General features: G+C 51.7%; 1 protein-coding gene across 2 annotated transcripts in view; it reads right to left on the reverse strand.

The window, feature by feature from the left end:
• CNTFR (ciliary neurotrophic factor receptor) overlaps nucleotides 1-3,647 on the reverse strand; it is a 212,237-nt gene extending 208,590 nt beyond the window's left edge. Inside the window, exon 1 of one of the 2 annotated variants that reach the window (XM_037374450.1) lies at nucleotides 3,483-3,647. The gene's annotated coding sequence lies outside the window, so the exon portion shown is untranslated. Of the gene's footprint in view, nucleotides 1-3,468 lie in introns of both variants that reach the window. The other variant, XM_037374448.1, reaches the window with a different exon arrangement.
• Nucleotides 3,648-19,561: the final 15,914 nt, after the last annotated feature.

Here is a 19,561-nt window from a genome sequence, read left to right on the forward strand (position 1 = left end):
CCCCATGACAGCACCTGTGGCATCAAGCTCTGGCCATTAGCATGAGAAGCAATGCACAAAACCAGCCCAGAACACAGCATCCCTGCCTGCCAGCCTGCTCTGACCAGTGACAAGATCCAGCATCTCCTGAAAAAATGCCCATGCTGGCTGCAATACTAATGGGTGCAACTAGGACCAGACCCCGCACACAGAGCACCTAAACAAGAGGCACACACTGGATGTCAGCACAGGAAATGTACATTGAGCCCAGGCATGCACCTCAGTTTCCCCATTTCCCCAGCAGCCTTGATGCAGCTTGCCCTCCCTTATTTTGCTCATCCCTCCTCATTCAACAATTGGTTCTTGTGGGGAGACTCCACCGACAGCACCTACAGCACCAGCCCCTTCCAGCTTGTGCTGGCAGCATGCAAGCAAACCTAAAAAACTCATCACCAAAATTTGGAGAAAACTCTCCCCAGGGCACTGACCTGGGTATGCTGCTTTCTTCTGCAACACCGAGCAGGGACTATAGCTTAGAATAATGGGGAAGTAACTCAGTTCAGTGCTGACAAAGCATCACAAGCCCCAGCGGGGTGGGAGGGGAGAAGGTGTCCTTCCCTCACGCTGCCATGCCTGGTATACATCATGTTTAGGGCCAGGCATACGTCACTGACACAAAATGGACAAATTGGAGGGATTTCAGAAAAACGAGCGACAAAAATGATCAGGAGGCAGAAGGGATTGATTTACAAGGGGAGATTAGAAGAGCTGCGATCAGTCTAGCTGGGCTGAGCAAGTACTGACAGAAGCAGTCAGATGCTAATCTGCAAATGGGATGAAAATGATATGGGAAGGAATAATTCAGCATCTTCAGCAGTAATGGGATGAAATTAAGGGAGCTTGGGGCTGAGTAGGTAGGCAAAAAAACCCCAGACCAACCCAAAATAAACCGTCTTTCCTAGTTATGCATGACCGTCTCTATCAAAATACACAAAGTCCTCGAAACTCTTTCTGCCTAGGAGAAGGACCCTTGGAAGCAACTGTGCCTTGGTGCCTAAGAAGGTGTGCACACACACATGCATGCATGCACACACACACATGCAGAGCCCTTTCCCACCCCTGACTCACACTCAGGAAAGCAGCAGGGCCTCTGTGTTAACCCGAGAGGATGGAGGCTTCTCGCTTGCAGGAAAGCAGCGGAGAGCGAAGGCTAAAGCTGCTGGGAGCAGTGGGAAGGTCCCCACAGAAGGATGCCTTTGCGCTCCCAGGTCTTCACAGGGGAAAGGTGCTGAGACGGCTTCCTGCAAAGTCGCAGGCGTGAGCTCAGCTGTGAGCACTCGGATATTTACACACAAACAGCACATTACTCAGCAACTCCCATCTGTCAGGCATAATGGCAGCAGCAGCAATAATAAACGACAGAGCCGAGAGACAGGCTCCCCAGGCGCACACCCAGCCCCAGCCCGAGCTGGAGCAGGATGCATTCCTCTGGCCTGCCAGGGAATTAACCAACAGTGGCCAGGAGCTGGGGCTCGCACCCATAAAACTCCTGCTGCTGGCTTCGGAGAGTTGGCCACATCTCCAAAAGCTGAGCCTCCGCTGCAGTTATTTGCACATGTATGTGTATCACAAGCTTTGTGGCCCCGACACTCTGATACAGGGCTTCTTCCCTCCCAAGTCCCCCAGGAGGTGCGCTAAGCACCTTCCATGGGGACAGGGATGCAGCACTTTGGCAGGATCAGGTCCTTTTGGGGTAAATCAGACAAAAGATAACGCACAATCATCAGATCGTGGCTTGGCCTGCTCTGACAACAGGCTCTGATGAAGTTATCCTAAAGGGCTGTTGCAAAGAAGTCTGCTAGGCACCGGGCTTTCATTTCCACAGCACAGCCTGTCTTGGAAAAGTCCACCCTCCTCAGTGAGCCCTGGTGCCAGGACCTGATCCCAGCAAGATGCCCGGTCAGACACAAGCATCCCTTGCACACCTCCAGCCATCACGGCAAAGCTCTAGCTCCTCATGGAGGGGCACGGAGCAAGAACGGCTGCTCCCACAGATTCGTGTGTTTCGCAGGAAGCAGCCAGTGGTCTCTGCCTCGCTGCCGGCACACACAGCCAGCAGGACCAGCAGCAGCGTCTGCAGGTCCCGTCCCTCACAGAGGTAAACAGGCGTGCACTGAGAGTGTGCACAGTCAGAGTTAAATTAGCAAAATCCTAGTAGAACTCAGCAAGTTCCTGAGCAAAAAGCAATCTGAGGAAAGGACCTCCTCGACTATCCCACAAATTAAAACACAAAGAGACGTGAAAAAGAAATCAACTAGCTTCACAGGCAGTCCCCCTTCTGCAACCTGCGCTCTGTACAGACCCTCTACATTGTCTAGAAGCACAGGGTGGGAAAGAAAGGGGCTTTCTAAGAGAGTGAAGGAGAAGTGCTGATCTTTATACCAAAAAAGTTTAGCAGATCAGGAAACAACTGCCAGAGGATCCAGGGAAGCCGAAACACGCAGACCAGGTTCTGTCCCCAGCGAAGGCAGCAAAAATTAGCTCACGCACTGGTTGGAGTCCCAATCTGGTTTTAAGATTGCGGTGGGGGAAGTCACCAAGATCTGGAAATGTCAGTGAGTTTGTGCAGCAAAGGGATCGGTGAGCATTATGCAATTCTGGAAAGCAGCCCTCGTACTCATGCTCGGGATGAACTGCCTAGCCCAGGGACAGCAGTTTCACAGAAGCGCCATGCAGGCGCTTTTTTTATAAAATCACACCACCCCCTCAAGAAAAAAAAGAAAAAAAAAAAGAAAAAGAAGAAAAAAAAAAATATCGGCACTGCCACAACAGAGGAAAGGGCAGGTTGCGCCTTTGGAGAAACGAAGAAAAGGTCTGCTCTCCCGCCCAGCAAACCCACGGGCTCCCGTTTACAAAGAGCCACCTCGGCTGCAGCCCGGCTCATGCAATGCAGCGGGGTCATCCCTCCCCAGCTCCAACCTGGTGCCGCCCGCGATGCCCGCCCGGCCGGGAGGGGGGTCCCGCCGCGCTCCCCCGCCGCGGCCCCGCTGCCCCGCGGGGTGCGGTGCCGCCCCAGCCCCGCGGCCCCGTCCCGTCGTCCCCCCGTCCCCCCCCGTCCCCCCCCGCCCCCGCGCGCGCGGCGGAGCACCGAAGTCGCCCGAATTGTTTCCTCGCGGGCTTCGCCCGTGCCCCGGTGGCGCGGGGGGCGGCGCGCGGGCTACGCCGGCGCGCGGACACGCGCGGGCAGGGCGCGCGGGGAAAGGTGCGCGGGTGCGGGGCGGGCGGCAGCACGGGCGGGGCGGGGGGACGCGAGCGATCCCGCTGACCCCCCCCCCCCCCCCTCCCCCTTTTCGTCTCCCAGCGGCGCTTCGGCGGCGGGCACCGGGGCTCACCGGGGCTCGCCTCCGCTGACCCCCGCCCGCCGCCTCCCCCGTCCCGCGGTGGGGGGAGCCCCGCCCCGCCCTCCGGCCCCGGCCGCCCGGTACTCACGGCGCCCTCCTCACCGGCGCTCCCGGCACTACCCCATGCAACCACCGGCTGCTTCTGCACCGGCTCGGGGGCTATAAGCTCTTTTAAACTCCAGCACATAACCCATGTGACCGCAGAAGCCACTGGTAAGGAGCGCCGGGGAGCCAGCGATGAGCTCAGCCCGCACCCCCCGGCACAGCGCCGCGGACGCGCTCCCGGCCCCGCCGCGCGCACCCGCCCCACGCCCGCACGGACACGCACACCCCGCGCCCCCCCGGCGCGGCCGCCACCCACCACGCGTGAGCCCTTGCACACGCGCCCTGGCACACGCCCTTGCGGACACGCAGCCCCCCACCCCCCACCTCCCCGCGGATGCGGAGCCGGAGGGAGGCACCGCACACACGTACACGCCCGCCCCCCCCCGTCCCCCCCGCCTCCCCCCCGCCGCCCTTGCACGCGCACACGGCGGAGCACACTCGTGAAAGCGCCGCAAGCACGGAGCCACGCACACACACTCACACACCGTGCACCACACGGTCCCTGCGTACATGGGTCAGGGGCACACTGCAAGTCCCCCCACCTCCTCCGAGACGCAGACCCGAGTGAAGGCAGCATGCTCGCAGCCCCCTGCATGCACACGCACACTCCCACGTGCCCCGCACACATGGAGCCACGCACACACTGTCTTGCACAATGCACCCTCCGCACACTCCCACCACCACCATTAAGAGATGCAGACCCAAACGAAGGCACTGCACTAACATTCCCATGCATGCCACCGTGCACATCCTTGCACAAGCACTCTCTCGGAGTGCACAACGAAAGCACCACACGCAGAAGCAGGCTGAAAGGAAGGCACCGCACTCACCCCTTGCACACACACACACCCCCCCGCACAACTGAACACCCAACACACACACGGCTGGGCCCCCACACCCTCTTGCACAACCAGTGCACAAGCGAGGCAGCCTGCCCACACGTGCACCCACCTTTCCCACTCAAATGCAACTTGCTGGTGCACGCCGAACAAACCCACCCTGCCCATCCATCGCACCCCCATGGCAGTGGGGTCCCCCATCGCGTGGGGCCGCCTCATTTCCCATCGCAGGTAAAGACCGGGGGCAGTCACACATGTGGGGGGTCTGCAGGGCGAAGGCAGCAGACATCCCCTTCTGCAGTGCACAGTGACTTCTGACAAGGCAGACGCTGCAGGGGTGGCTATGCAGCCGGGCCAGGTCTGCCAGGCCAGGGCACCCGCTCCAGCACAATGGAATTGGGAGTGCCAGGCTGAAACGTGCCAAGCGGGGAGGGGAGCCGGGTGTGAGGCTTTGGTGTGCAAAGGGCTGGGACAGGCAGGCCTGGCTGGGCAGGTGCAGGCGTGTGCTGCTGGGGCACGCCAGCAACACGTGTGAGAAGGCAGAGCTGGCAGGCAGAGGGCTTCGCTCCGAGCTGAGTTATGGAAAATGACTCTTTCCAAGGAATTGCTAAAATTAAAGCAGCAGTGAGGCCAAACGAGTGGGAGCCAAAGGGGAGGGTGAGCAAGGACAGCCGAGCAGCCTCAGGGCAAAGAGGGGCAGTGTGGGCAGGAGGCTGACGAGAAGGCACCCCTGAAAGGGCTCCCACCTCCCCACAACTCCTGCCACCTGCACAGATGATTGGACACGTCTAGGGGGGAATGTGGGGAAAAGCACCACAGTAGCACTGGCGGGGAGCTGCCATGGGGCGAGGAGGGGTCTGGAGGGAATAGCCCTTCCCAGACACATCCCCTGCTTGGCTGCCAGAGTGCAGATACATACCTAGGTTTCCCCAGCCTGGAAGAGACAAATGCCCATGGAGAAATAGCCTGTTCGCTGCCGTGGGCTAGGTGCCAGTGAAGGGCAGAGACTGATGCTGACAGGGGCTTTCTCAGGAGCCCTGTGGACCCCTACAATTCATTATGGAGTCTTTGCCTTGGCCCGCACCTTGGGGCTGTGGCAAGGTTGGAGTACTGCTCCCTGGACGTCAACATTCAGGTCAGCAGTAAGGGCTGTTTCAGTTTCCAGATATCCAAGCATTCCCAGCACAAACCCCTGTGACTCAGGAAACAACGCATGTGAGAAAACTCTGCAGAGAGGAGTTGGGAGAAATATTCCCATTAGCATGTTCCCACTTCCCCTGGCATCCCAGGACTTCTCTTGCTCTGCAGAAAACAACAGTAGTAACAGCAACAACAACACTTTCTTCCTCTTAAGGCAATGCCCCCCCCCCCCCCCCAAACGGCAATCTTTGGGCAAACCTACAAAAGCCAATCTCTTGTTCCAACTAGATATATCTTGACCAAATTAAAGATACCACCTCTCCCTGCAGTTCTGACCCCACACAATGTCACACAAGCAGAGGAAGGGGGCTGAGCGGAAGCCAGGTTTCGTCTAGTTTTTCATTGATGCTACTGAAGCCACTATTAATCAGATGGAAATAATGATGTTTTGTCTCCAATGAAGGTCCACAGTAAATTATCTGTTTATTGCTACTGGGTTTATCCATGAGGAATAAACAGCATGTTGGGTCTCTGGGGGAATTTGTGATAGTTAATAGCAGATCCTGAAAAAACAGGAGGGAAAACTAAAAGCAGAGAAAGGACGTGTCCAAGGGTGTTCAGCAGGTCGCAGCAGAGCTGCAAAATGATCCTCCTGCCTAGAGACTCTGGACCAGATTGAAATAGTCAGAAAATGGAAGAAAAGGAAAGAAAATCCTAACTTTTTTTTCTACCTCTTCATCCCTCCAGCCCTGCTGCCAGCTAGGATCAGGGCTGAAAAAAAGAGGAGTATGAGCTGTGCAAGGAGCAGCAGCTCTCAGATGCCACTGGGAAATGTGTCAGGAGAGCAGGTGTTTTCATGGGGACAGGGATGGAAAGATGCTGCAGCACCAGTAGGTCCAGGAAGAGAGCTGGACCTAGGGAAATGAGTCTCCACTAACTTATGAGCCAACATCAGGCCATCACCGTGGGCTGCTTTTCCCACCCACTGTATCACAGTGGGAGCCACCTGGAGAAAACAGGGGACTTGTCACAAGCCCATACATTCATGTTCGACCAGGAGACTATCACTAAAGATGTCACTCTACCCCTTTACATGCCATCTACCTGCCTCCAGCAGCAGTGGTACCCTAAGCAGAACGGATGCTTCACAGCTGCGTGGCGAGAGTATGGTAGAGCTGAGCCATGGTCAGATCCTGAACTTTTTAAGCTGGACTTGGCCAATTGTAAAGCAACACAGATCTCTTGAATGCCTGGGGCCAAAGCTCAGGGGACAGCACTTGCGTGGTCGTACCCCAAAGCTGGGTAAGAGTCTGAGCCAGTGTCTTTCCAAACCATTTATTTGATTCGTGGCGAACATCTGACTAAATTACTCACAGATTATTCAACCATCAGGAGAGCTGATTGAATGATTACTGGTGAATCATTTGTTCAAAGCAAAATACCCAAATTCCTGCACTGAACTACTGGCAGGCAACCCTCAGATGAGTTTCAGTCGCCTAAAATCCCTGAGTTCACATCAGCCCCTAAGCCTGCGCTCCTCGCTCACGGCTTCCCCAAAATATCCGACCCCTGCCCGACCCCTTGCCACTGGCAGGAGCAAGGTGAATAGGAGACGTGGGGAACCATTCCTTGAATTCCTGCTGGACTTCAGGCGAACAACAACACAGCAGGCTGAGCTAGGAGCCTTGTCTCTTGCCTTTGCACAAAAGAGATTCTCTGAAGGGGGAAAACCCCCACAACAATGGTAAAGAAACGTACAGGGTAGGCAAAGAAAGCAGCTGACCTGGCATGCCGCAGGCCAGAAAAAAGTACAAATGATCTTGCAAAGAAGCAGAAAAAGATGGGAGCTACGGAGCCGACGAGCTTTTTACCAGCCCAATTTAATCATCTTCTCAGCAAATGCTCCCCACGAGGAGCAAGAGGGGAAAGCAAGATCATGAAAAGATTGCAGGCAAAGGAATTCTGCCGGTGCTCCTGGACTGATTAAAATTCCTCAGGACTCATGGCAGGAGAGATTATTTTATGTAAAACTTCACCTTGTCTTTATTACATTTGCCAAACTTCTTCCTGTGTAGATAGTGGGGCATGGTGGGAGGTGCGTGCGAAAGACAAAGATGGAGATAATGAGTACAGGACTTGGCTGTAGCTTTCCAGCCTGTTACCCATTTGCCTGGGAAGGCTGATGGTGATGAGTGTCTGTGTGCATGCACACAGCAAGGTGCGAGCAAGGAGAGGCCATGGGGACCTCCCAGAGCCTGGACAGGGTGTGATGTGGCCGTATGTGTGTGCAAAGGCTTGTGCAGAAGAAAATCCTGTCCTTGGAATACAGCCCTGATCACCCGTGGCTCAGACATGAGTGACTAGGATGATTCGGGATGCAGAGGGGTGCAGAGGGAACAAGGTCCCACCAGTCAGTTAAAATATGTGAGTAAAGTTTCCATGTGCAGCAAGGATGTCAGGTTCAGTGCACACTGTTATCAAACCACTCCTGGAAAACAGAGATTGGCATATGGCGAGACCCCTTGCTGCTGCTGCCGGGTAAGATTTCGATGACAAAGTACCGCCTGACACCTGTTATAAATAACATCCGTCCCATCACCCACTCAGCACATGGCCCACTGCTGCCAGCTCCTTGCTCGGAAGAGGCTCAGTATGGAATGAATGCCATATTTAAAATACATTTTCGCATATGTCTTTCTGAGCGAGGAACAACAGGAGAGGGATCTGGAAAAGGTTTTCCCCAGCACCTTTTTCCCTCAGTGCCACAAGCACAACCCCACATAATCTTAGACAAGAACTTGAGACCTTACAGCAATCACGTTTTGTACCACTGTTTCATGAGTATGCTGAATTACAGGACAGGTGTTGCAGTGCTCCTGGAATGGCGAAATCAGAAATACACAGTCTTGTGTATTTGCCAGGTGGGATTTTTTCCCCCAGAGATCAGGACATTTTGCAGGGGTGGGCCAGTGCTGTCTCACTGTCAGGATTGGGGGCCATAGAGGTGTGCAGAGGGATGTGGCTGGCTTGAAGTACACACAGGCTAGTGTGCATCTTCAGGAGGGGACTTGGGCATCCAGTTTCCAGCCTCTGCTGTAACAGGATTGCACCCAGCCACCATAGGATCTGCAGTCTTTTCCCCATGGCAGAGGTGCTCTCATTGCCATTGGGAAAGCAAGGATGTCCTGATGGTTGTGGCTCTTGCCTGGATTTGGAACCCAAGCCACAAAACCCTACTGATCGCCAGCCATGTGTGAGCCTGTCCCAAGCTGTGGCCCATGCCAGCATGGCTGGTTTGTCTCCCACAGTCTCCCTGCAGATTAACACCTCAAGGCAGGCCAGCATCTGCTGCAGCATGGCTCCTTGCTCTGGTTGCGGGACTGGCTTCTATCATGAATCATCTCCATCACATAGAAAGCAGAAGCCAGGGATTATAGTGGTTTGAAGTTTTTAGCATGAAAAGGTTGGGTTTAGAAGAAAAAAGTGAAAGAGCTGCCTTTTGAATGTCTTTTGGTAAGGAATTTGCAAATCCCTCTGCCCGCAATTTTCCAAAGTGGTTTTATTTGGAGAGGAGATTAATTTTGTTTCACTGTTGTTTTACCTTTAGCTGAAAAGCATGATTCCCGCAGAAACCCACATTTGGGGTAAATATAACATCACAGTTATAAAAATTCTGGAGAATGTCAGAAAAAATCAAAGGTGACTCAGTTTCAAACTGCAAGTCAGAAACACCTGGGAAACATCAGTGCTGGGTGCAGGGAGCAAAGGAAAGAGATGAGGGAGACTCCCCGTCTCTGCCAGCAAACTCAGCAAGCTCCCGTTTGCTACATTCCGAGAGCCACAATGAGAAATTACCATCACAAATATGATGCCTGGGAAGAGATGCCACTGCTATGTCTGTTCCTGTGCCCCCCCACTATTTGGCCCTCAATGAGTACTAACCTTTCAAGATGCATTTCTTGTAATGATTTGCTGGGTTTCTTCTTAGCCTTGAGAGTAAATTCCTGTAAGTCCAGAAGCTCAACCAAGGAAGTGAAACCCTCTCAGGCTAAGCCCCAGCCTCATCCCATAGTTTCTAGGTGCCTCTGTGTGGGGCACATTTGTACCTGAGGATGGGCGGCTCCCATGGTCACTAATGAATACAGTATGGATGCAGCTATGCATCATATAGCCCTTATATAGCAAAGGAGAAATGCCTCCCCTCCTGCTGCTCCTGCATCCTCTGCTGTCTTCCTCTTCCTTCATCTCTCTTTCATTAGCCATGTCCAAGCCATTCCTTCTTTCAGCCTCACCACTGCCAAGACCAAAATTGGACAAATGTTTGCTTTTCTCTCCTACAACCTGGCCAAACTACAGGGCGTTAACCACACCTGCCTGTTTACCCCATGTTGAAATGTTTCAGTTCTGACGCTTTCACACTCCTCTTTTTTTTCAGTATAGATCCATTTGGCTCCTGCTTAAAACTGAGAAGCAGATCCTTCCTTTGCAAAAATGCCGAATGGGACATTAAGACAAACTGCATAATTGCTTTTTATCGCGTTCTCAGAGCAGGAAGGGCAAAAACGCGTTCTTTTTTTTTGTTGTTTTTGAGAGGGTTTTTTGAGAGTTTTGAGAGTGTTTTTGATTTTTGAGAATTTCCAATTGAAAATTATCTTTTATCACACCCCCCAAAAAAAGTCTTAGACAGCCTCAGCTTAGAATCTTTTATCTGAGCCCAAACACATCTGTTTTCACAGGAGAACTGATGGGTGTCTTCTCATTGGGTTTGCATATCGCCTGTTTTGGGAACACCTTGCTGCCTGGGACAATGCACTGCTGGGGAGCAGAAACAGTGGTCCTGGGAGTGTTCAACAGCTAACTGTCGAAAAGACCTAATGGTCCAAATATTCTCCCTGAAACACAAAACTATCCTGACCAAAACTGTTCAGCTGTGACTTCCTGAAAGGTGTTGAAAAATCTGGCAGGGTGCAGAAAAGCCCATGAAATTTCCTTGGAAAACTGGGCCGGCATCACAAAAGGCTGCTGAAATTTCTCAGTTTCACCCAGGTGGAGATTCAAGCTCTCATGAGAAACAAGAAAATCTGCATCTCCCCTGATACCTCGATGCGAAACAGCGATTTAGCAAAAACTTCAGGTGCTGTAAATTTTGATTCCCTGACAGCCACTTTAGCAAATCTTCCCACCTAGAGGGGGGAATTTCATTATACTTGCACAGCTTCTTTGTTTGACTGAAAAGAGCTCCCATGGAAGTTTTGGTTTATTTTGGAGCCGGAGGAGGCTGCAGTTGAAATATTGATGCTCCTGGAGGGTTCAAGGCAGGGTCTGAGACTGCAGACCCCCTGGATGGAGAGGGCTGTCTTCATCTCCTAAGGAGTGGCACAGACTTTCTGCCCTTCATCCCTCTTTGCTGGGATGCTGATAGGGATGTGCCAGCTATTTCCAGCCATCCCCCGTGCGCCCGCTGACTCGCTGTCAGCGAGTTTCGCTTGGCATGAGAGAGACGCTGCTGTGGCGGGGATGCAGCCGCGGCGAGGACGCAGCCATCGCAAGTGACAAGAGAACCCTTTTTCCGTCGGGGTCTCAGGGGAAGGAGGGGGAAATAAAAATGAAAGGATTCTTGCTCCGGCAGCTCCTGCCACCCTCGGCGCGCCGCGGGATGGTTCCCTGTGCTTGCAGTGCCATCTCCCGGCAGGGCCTGCTCGGGGACCGCTTGCGGATGCTCTGCCCTTGCAGAGCGGCTGCTGGTGCGAGGGTAGGCGCACATTTGGGGAGGGCAGTTGCTCGGCCTGGGCTGCTTCCCCCAGCCTGCCAGGGGTTGGGATGAGCTTTCAGGCAAAAAAAAAAAAAAAAAAAATATATATATATATATGAAACCGGCTTTCTTAGACCTTTCCCTTACCACACGTAAGAGATGCCTTGCGTGTGGGGGCCTCTGAATGAGACAACCTTTCTCTGAAGTCTAGGATGACAAAGACCCTTGCTAAACGTGATGCCCAGACAGAAGGGGAAGAGTGATGCTGGGCACTGCAGCATGGTGTAAATCCCAGGGCGGCCATGTGCTGTCCCTACATTCTTCCCCTGTCCTTTGCCTGTTCTTGCAGTCATGGGCTTATCTTTCTCCTGTGTCTGCAGAGTATCAAGCAGTAGGCCCTGGGCTCTGCAGGCAATCCTAGGAAAGCAGCAGTGATATGGAGGAGGATAAGATTTAAGATGCACCAGTTTCAACCCCACCAAGTGGCTCTTCCTCCATCAGAGGTTTTAAGCACCGGTTTTGCGTCTGCGAGCATGTACTTGGGTTTAGGAGCATGTGGACTCCCATCTGAGCTCTACACTGGCTGCTGCAGCAGGGATGTGCTCAGGACAGGACTTGGCTCCCAGTGTGAAATCATCCTGGAACACCTATGGAGATGGGAGAGAGGGGTGGAAGACACCCCCCAGCCAGCTGGTAAGGCTAGTGTTCCCCCAAGGATATGCAATGCATCAGCTAAGGCAGTCAGAGGCAAGAGAAAAAATCAGGGAACACAGAAGCAAGCAAATTTTCTCATGGGGCTGGGACAGCCCAGATCTTGGTGTGCTGGATCCCACCATGTCCGTACCTGTGGTCCCACTTGGCTCTGGCTGTTGCTCCCAACAGCAATGTCTCGTGTGCATCCTATGGACTGGATTCTTCCCACGAGCTCCTGCCACCTTTGAGCAGTCAGGGAGCAAACCTTAGTTTGGGACTTTGCCTTTCTCTGCCTCTCAGCACCTCCTAAGCATCTGCATCCTGTTGGGGTCAGAAAAAAAGATGCCTCCTCCATACTCACCCTCCTGATCAGCACCATTTCAAGCCCATGCAATGAATGTGCCATAACCCTGATGCATGGGGTATAACAGCTCCTGCTATGTCACTCACTCTGGTAGTAAGTGATAAATAATTGCACTGACCTCCCCTGTAGACCACAGCTGTACTTAGAGGCCTTTGTGGAGGTCGGGGCTCTAGGTGAGGTGTGCTGGGTACTAATAACTGTCCCCACAGTGCTAATTTAAATAGGGATGGAAATAAAAGCACATCAACTCTTATTTTCAGGTAATGGGCTGAGAAGAGGGTGGTGATAGCATTTTGCCAAGCAGTGAAGATCAAGCTCTTGGATTTTTTTCCCTTCTCTTCTGACTCAATGTTTTGTTTTTTCCCCTCATGGTATGTCTTTCAGGCTCTGAGAGCCGTGTGCCCAGAAGTGGGTGCAGCAGTGGGTCCTCACCATCTTTGGGGCAAGCACGAGGCATCCTTTTATTGAAAGACTTGATAAGTCAGCTTAATCTCCGCTTATGGACCACAGAAGAGCGTAGGAGATTCACTGTTCTCTTGACCTCTCGGTAAGAATACAGGCTATTTTCCTAAAAGCGGTACAAAAGTCCTGTGTCTGACGCAGAGGTCCTCAGGCCGGCAGAAGGGACAAGGTTTGCACCAAGCAAGAAGTCAGAGCAGATGATCAAAATGGTCCTCGCTGGCCTTAAAGTTTATGAATGCTGTTTAAAGGCTGGGGAGCTCTGCTTCAGTCAATTGGTTTAAGCAAAAAAACCCTTTGAATTTTGATTGCTTTCCCATTCAGCTAAATCCCAATTCAATTTCTTCTGGACAAGTTTATCATCTTCCTCCTGCCAGCTAGGCGCTTTAATCTCTAACATTGTCTTCTGTTGCTGATCTAGTTCAGGCTGCTTCAGCCTTTTCCAAGCAAACCCAGATGAAAAAGGCCATCTCAGGACAGGCAGCTCTGCCTGCCAGCATGCCCCCAAACCCTATGTCAACTCTGCCAGAAGCAGGCAGGGGTTGTGGGGTGAGGGGCTGGTTGGCACCATGCTCACCAGTGAATATTCTCTATACCAAGCATCTTTAAAACTAAAGAAGGGAGGGGAAGGGCTGCCAGGGATAGATTAGTGTTGGCTGCTGACAGGGAGTCAGCCAGGCAAGAAAAAGAACTGGAAAAAGGAGCAAGATGACATGTGAATGCACTCAGCTGCAGTGGAATAATATTTCTTGTACCAGCAATGAACATGGCAACAGGAAAAGGCTTTGAATGTAGCACCTGACTTTTTAAGGTATGATCCTGCTGCCACTGTAGCAGCATGTACTTGCAGATAAAGGGTGTTTTGGAGGAGTGTAAAAAGCAGGAGCATGGTTCCCCATGTAATTTCATTTCTTCCACAGAGATCTGCACTGTAGGAGCAGCCAGCACAAGCTGCACTATGATCTTGCAAGGGATGTGGTCAGCACAGTGTGCACCAAAATCCTGGCCTTTGATTAGGGAGGATTGTGCATGAATGAAGACCCTCTGATGCTTTCCTCATGGGCTAGAGCTGTCTTTTCTTGCAAAGGCTGCTGAGGGCATCTGCCAGCCTTGGGCTGCAGAGCAGAGGTGAGGAAGGGAACGCAGCTGGAAACAGGCAGCAAAAGGGTGCAGATGGGGTCTGGAGGCAACTAGACATGTGATGTGCTGCTGGAGATAGTTAATTCAAGGAGGAGAAGACACTTTCAGGAAAATTTCAGTGCCCAGAGTCTGTGCCCGGGTGCACTGACAGTCTGTGGGATGGTCCTGGGGCACCTTTCAGTAGCGCAGCTCTTGTGTTCCTGTACCTTGCCTCTGTCATCAGATATACCTAGGGCTACCCTGTGCTTACACTTGGGGATCCTAATTTCAAAGCACTCCCCACAAGCCCTCCTGCAGCACTACCAGGCTGCCTTGGATTCAGGACAGGGACCACATCTCCCATGACATGGACAGGGCAATTCCCTATGCCAAGCAAGCAGATGATGTGGGAAGTGGTACATTAAAGCTCTATTTATTGTCTATCCACCACCCAGACAACAAAGGTGGGAAAAGCACAGACACCAGGAGCACTAAACATCTTTCTTCTGGGAGAGCCTTTCTCTGCCTGAGCTCCTCTCAGCAAGAAGTGGCTCTCGATAAAACTCTTTCAGCAGTGCTGATGGCAGACTGAAGTGGAGCAGCAAACTCAACTCTAGCAGGAGACCATTTACGTTATTACTTTAATTAATTGCACATGTAGCTAAACTGAAAGAAAAATAGAGATGTGACACCCAATTATTCAAATCAGTTCCTGCCAATCACATACTGCTGCTGCTACCACAGTCCCTATGCAAAGCTCTGCCCTCTGCTACCTCTAGAAATTCCAGAGATTTGCATCTCAAGGTTGGCAAGATGTTGTCTTGCAAGTTTTCTTGCTGTACAAAAGGGATGAAGAAATGTAAATCTACCAGCGTGATCCCACAAGGGATTGCATTTCCTAGAGCCAGTGAATTTGCCTCTCCTGTGGCAGAGTTCCCTTCCAAAAGCCTTATTCTTCACAATGCAGCAGAGGCTGCTCCAGACAAGCTTCCTGGAAATGCAGGAAGACACTGGAAGATGCAGCCCCATAACCAGGAGAAGGACTCAGTGACAATAGGCATTGGGGTCCTGAAGGGAGACACCCTCAAAGCTATGTCCAGCTCCAAGGAGATGCTAACCCAGCTCCAATCACTTGGGATGAGTTCAGGAAGTTAAACAAGAGCGCTTGAGGCTGGGAAAGCTGAAAATTTTCTTCTGTAGTGACCAAAAATACGAAAATGAGACTGTCAGGCATTTTAGGACTGGAGCTTTTGAACGTAATTCCCCCTCAGGAGCAGCTACAGCTGCCTGTTCCTGTTTGCCCACCATGGGGGCGGACATGCCTATTTCTGTGCAGAGGTGCTAGGCGCACCCCTTTTCAGATGTCCTGCAGCACATTTTCCCCAAGGCAACAGCTCACTGAGGCTCTGGTGATGCCTCTGCTGGAGAAAACACAGAGAATTTGCTAGAAAGGAAAACTCCCATCTCTGGTCACCTCTGACAAGTCTGTGAAGCCCAGTGAGGCCACCCATCAGGGTGCTTATTCCACCCCAGTCCAGCTCTGCAGCTTCTAGGGGTGCAGCTGTTATCCCGTACCCAAGCCATGTCCCTGACACCCAGGCAGACCCTGTCCACAGGAGACCTGCTGCCTGAACAGAGCAGGTGAATAGGTAATTTGCCTGATTTTATTCCATTTTTTCAAATCAGTCTGGTGCAATCTGGTGAGCTGCCTGTGCTCCTGCATTGTTAGCTCGGTGAGGCAGGGGCCAGGCTCTCCCCTGTGCTGCAGGTATCAGCTGCTTCTTCACTCCAACTGCCTAGCTGATTAACAAGTCCAATTAAACTGCCAGCCATGCTTCTCCATTTGCATTTCCCTTTGAAGTTTGTTCCTTATATTTGAGACTGGGAAAAGGTCTGACATGCCCCAAACACAGTTGCTTTTTTCTGACTATGCTAGTTAGTCTGATAGAAGATCTTAAATTTCCCTTAAATTCTGGTTTTGCCTAGGCACTTGAATTGTCACAGCAATGAAACCACTGCCACCTTCTTCCTACATGTGCAGTTAATTTGCCTGTCACATTATTCACAGCTATCTCCTAGCTACCTGTTGGTCCTCTGCCTCCACCCACTGTGTCTCACCCCATGGTTTCATTGTAAGCCCTTCAGAACAGATGCTGTCCCTGATGGTGCTGTGTGGAGATGGGGGAACACTACCCCACTTTAGAAATGGGTGGAGTTAATTAGTGTCATTCCTCTTCTGATAGCCTCTATCCCAGCAAGGCTGGCTGCAGCAGAGCAAGCCAGCAGGGATTTCCTATAGACTTACAGGGCACTGTTTGACGTCTGCACCTTCACAGCAGCTAGATCTGCCCTAGCATATTGGAGGGAGACCTGATGGAGAAGCACAGCGCCTGTTTCCACACCATAGTCACCGCAGTGCAATTTGAGCAGTCTCTTCCATGGCATGGTTCGCCCTGCCAAGAAAAACACGGTTGCAAGTGCAGGTGCTATTGAGCTGGGGGTGATGCTGGTTCTATGGGGGTCCTGCGGATGTTGTACCAGCAACACATCATCAAAGCATCATTTCACAGTTAATGGCTTTCTAGGTGAGGCTTTGATCACAGCCAGTTTGATCCCAGACCCCACACTCCTCCTGCCTTCTTCTTTACTGTGACAAAGACATTTTAAAAAACTGTGAGTTTTTATTTTTAAATCAGTGCTCTCCTGGAGCAGTGCTAACACCTCTTCTTCCTGCAGAGCTGGGGTCACGTCCCACCCCAGTCAATTCCAGCTTTGTGGGGACATTTTACCCTGCCCCAGATTTAACCTGCCAATCTGGTAGCTTCTTTAGGGAGGCCAAGAAAACAAGCTAAGGACAGAATTTCTCCTGCAGCCTTCATCAGAGTGATTGTCATTAAAAAATACACCTCCCCAACCCATCCTGCAACTACATATGTAGGTATGTAACCCTGCTTTCCTCAGTTCCTTTGTGAATTTAAAAAGACAGCTAGAAACACTTGTAGCCCTGCCTCATGCACTGCCTGGATCACCAGTGGAGTGAATGCATGGGAGGGAGAGGTTTTTGGGAAGCTGGAGGGCTCCTTCCCGCTTTGGGCCACCTCTCAAGCCCTGCAGCTGCCCCGCAGCAGCTGGGCTTCAGGTCCATGCTGCAGCCTGCACCAAGCCCCTTCCCCATGGAATCATGTCCCCTGAGACTGGCTGAGACGCAGGCAAAAGTGCAGTACCAGCCTGGGATGCTCAGGTTTATGTACCTCCTGAGCCTGGAGCAAATTCACAACAATTATGATTGATCTGATGTGCAATGTGAATACAAAGCCAGCCATGCCTTCAAAACTTGCTTTTTCCCTTCTTGAGGTGCTGGGGTAAGTACTCATGTGTGGAGGCCTCAGAGGGCAATCCAGGTCTGTTCTCCTTCGCTCGTGACTAGCTCCAGAGGAAAACAGCCCTTCCGTGTCTCCTGTTAAGTGTTTACGTGTTACCAGGGCTGTGTGCAGCTTGGGACATGGCTATGGGCAGGCCATTGCTGAGGAAAGGCAGAGCACTACCACCAGCCTGCAGTACACCAGCCCTGTGCTCAGTGCAGTGCCAATGCTAGGTGTTGGTGATGCTATGAGCCCATCAGGACCTTGCTTTATGTGCCCTGGGGACTTGTGCCTGCCACTGGCCAGCTCCACCCAGAGACAGGAGCAAGCACAACCTGATGCTGTCCTGCACGCCAGCTCCACATTTCTGTGTTGTCCTTCTCATCAGGACTGACACAGAGTGGTGGGAATAGACATAAATCTCTGTGGACCTTTTTAATCCAGACTCATTCCTGAGCAAGGACAGAAGAAAAACCTTTCCAGTGGTGCTCTAGCACCAGTAGCTCTCTGGAGGCTGTGTGCAGGCTCATCTTTTCCTCTCCCATCTCTCAGTTGTGGAGAAGCGAGACAGGCCTGGGTACAGCGCATGCCCCAGATCGCATAGTGACTCAGTGGACCAAACACATGGGAGATCTGCTGAGCCCCAGCCAGGTGCACCAGCCAGCACATGACCCAGCTCAGTATCAGCCCAGCTTGTCCTCCCTGGACAGACTGGCAGAACGCCTCCAGTCCCTGTCCTTGGGCCCATGCACAATCCCCCTCTAGCACTGGCAAGGCATGCTGAGCTGCAGCTGGGTTGTATTGCTCCAGCCCAGGAGGTGCACAAATGAAATCTTCACAGGTAGATTCATCAGTCTCCATGATTAGAGATTACAGCCCAAATAAGCCCATATCCCATCTTGAAGGAAGCAGGACAATTTTCTCATTTGTTTTTTTTTTATTATTATTTTTTTAATAATGATGAAATCCAGAGGGCTTGTGGAAGCGAGACCCTCAGGAAAACCATGCTGAGCTGGTGCCTTGTGCCTTCACAGCCTCCTCGGGCAGAGCAAGGGCTCACTAGCTGGGGGTCTGGCTAGCCCCCCAGCTTGCTGAGAAGCCATCAGGCCACGTAATGAGCTGAATCAGCTCTTGCCAAGTTCACCAGGCTTCCGCCAGCCTTTCCTGCACCACCAGTGGCTGCCAGACCAGGCTCTTACCCATCTTCCTCATCTTCCTCAGCACCCAGAACACACTTTTATTACATGTACTGAAGTAGCTGTTCTGCTTGGGAGGATTTGGAAAAAGTTCCCTCACATCATTCCTGAAATGGGCAACAGCACTAAAAGAAAAGAAATAAACGCAAAACCCAGCTCTGCTACAGGACTTTTTGCAGACTTATTACAGGAAGAACAGAGAAACTTTTCCAGATCAGGTCAATTTTCTCCTGCCTCCTCCAGAAAGTGGGTGACCAATATCAAGATGAACACAGAGCCCAGCAGATTAGGTAAAAATCCAGCCCCTGCCACAAAGAAGCTCTTCCAAAATCTGAGTGGGGAATCGTGGAAGGAGCCCTTTCCTCCTGGAGGAGGTGGCCCTGATGGAAAGATGGCCTTGAGAAAGGGCAGGGTTGGCTTGGGACAATGCCTGCAGATGGCTCAGGTTTATTTGCAATAGGCAAGTTTTCCAAAACAAAAGGAGAATAAGCCGTTTCAGTAGAATCCAAACCTTTGGCCAGAAAGGTATTATTTTGGTAACTTATTTAGGGGAAACTATTCGATTTGAAGTTTAGGTTCATACTTTATATTCTATTGCGACTCATTCACAATATGTTATGTAATATATATCACACACCCAATTTGCATGCTGAATTTTAATATAACAAAAATGCTGAGAAAGTGTCACTTCAATTTTCCAGAACAGCCCTGAGGAATGTTTGCTTGACCAGAAATTTACATTTTTCATTCCTATTTGGAACAACAACAACAAAGAGGTCAATATTTCCCATGAAACAGGACTCTGGGGCTCCAACCCGCTCTCCTAGACAGTCTGGGGAGAGCAACTTTAAAGGCAGAGCAGGCAAAATAGTCTTGATGCTTTCTGTTCCCTGTCCCGTCCTGCACCATAACAAACGACGTCTTCAAAAGAAACAGCTCCTCGAAGTCGCAGGAAGAGCAAAAACCCTGAAACAGACCCGCCGTGCCCCGAAACCATTCCTCTTCAGAGAGCACTCCCTCTGGGCAAATGAACTTCAAATAATTCCTCCCTCTCTCCCCCTCCAAAGAAGCCCTAATGACACCTTGTCCGTGAACTTAATGTGTTTTAAACTATCTCCATGCCTGGCCACATACTTGGAATGTCCCCTAAGG

This window comes from Falco rusticolus, chromosome Z (genome assembly GCF_015220075.1).
Source record: "Falco rusticolus isolate bFalRus1 chromosome Z, bFalRus1.pri, whole genome shotgun sequence".
NCBI lineage: Eukaryota > Metazoa > Chordata > Aves > Falconiformes > Falconidae > Falco > Falco rusticolus.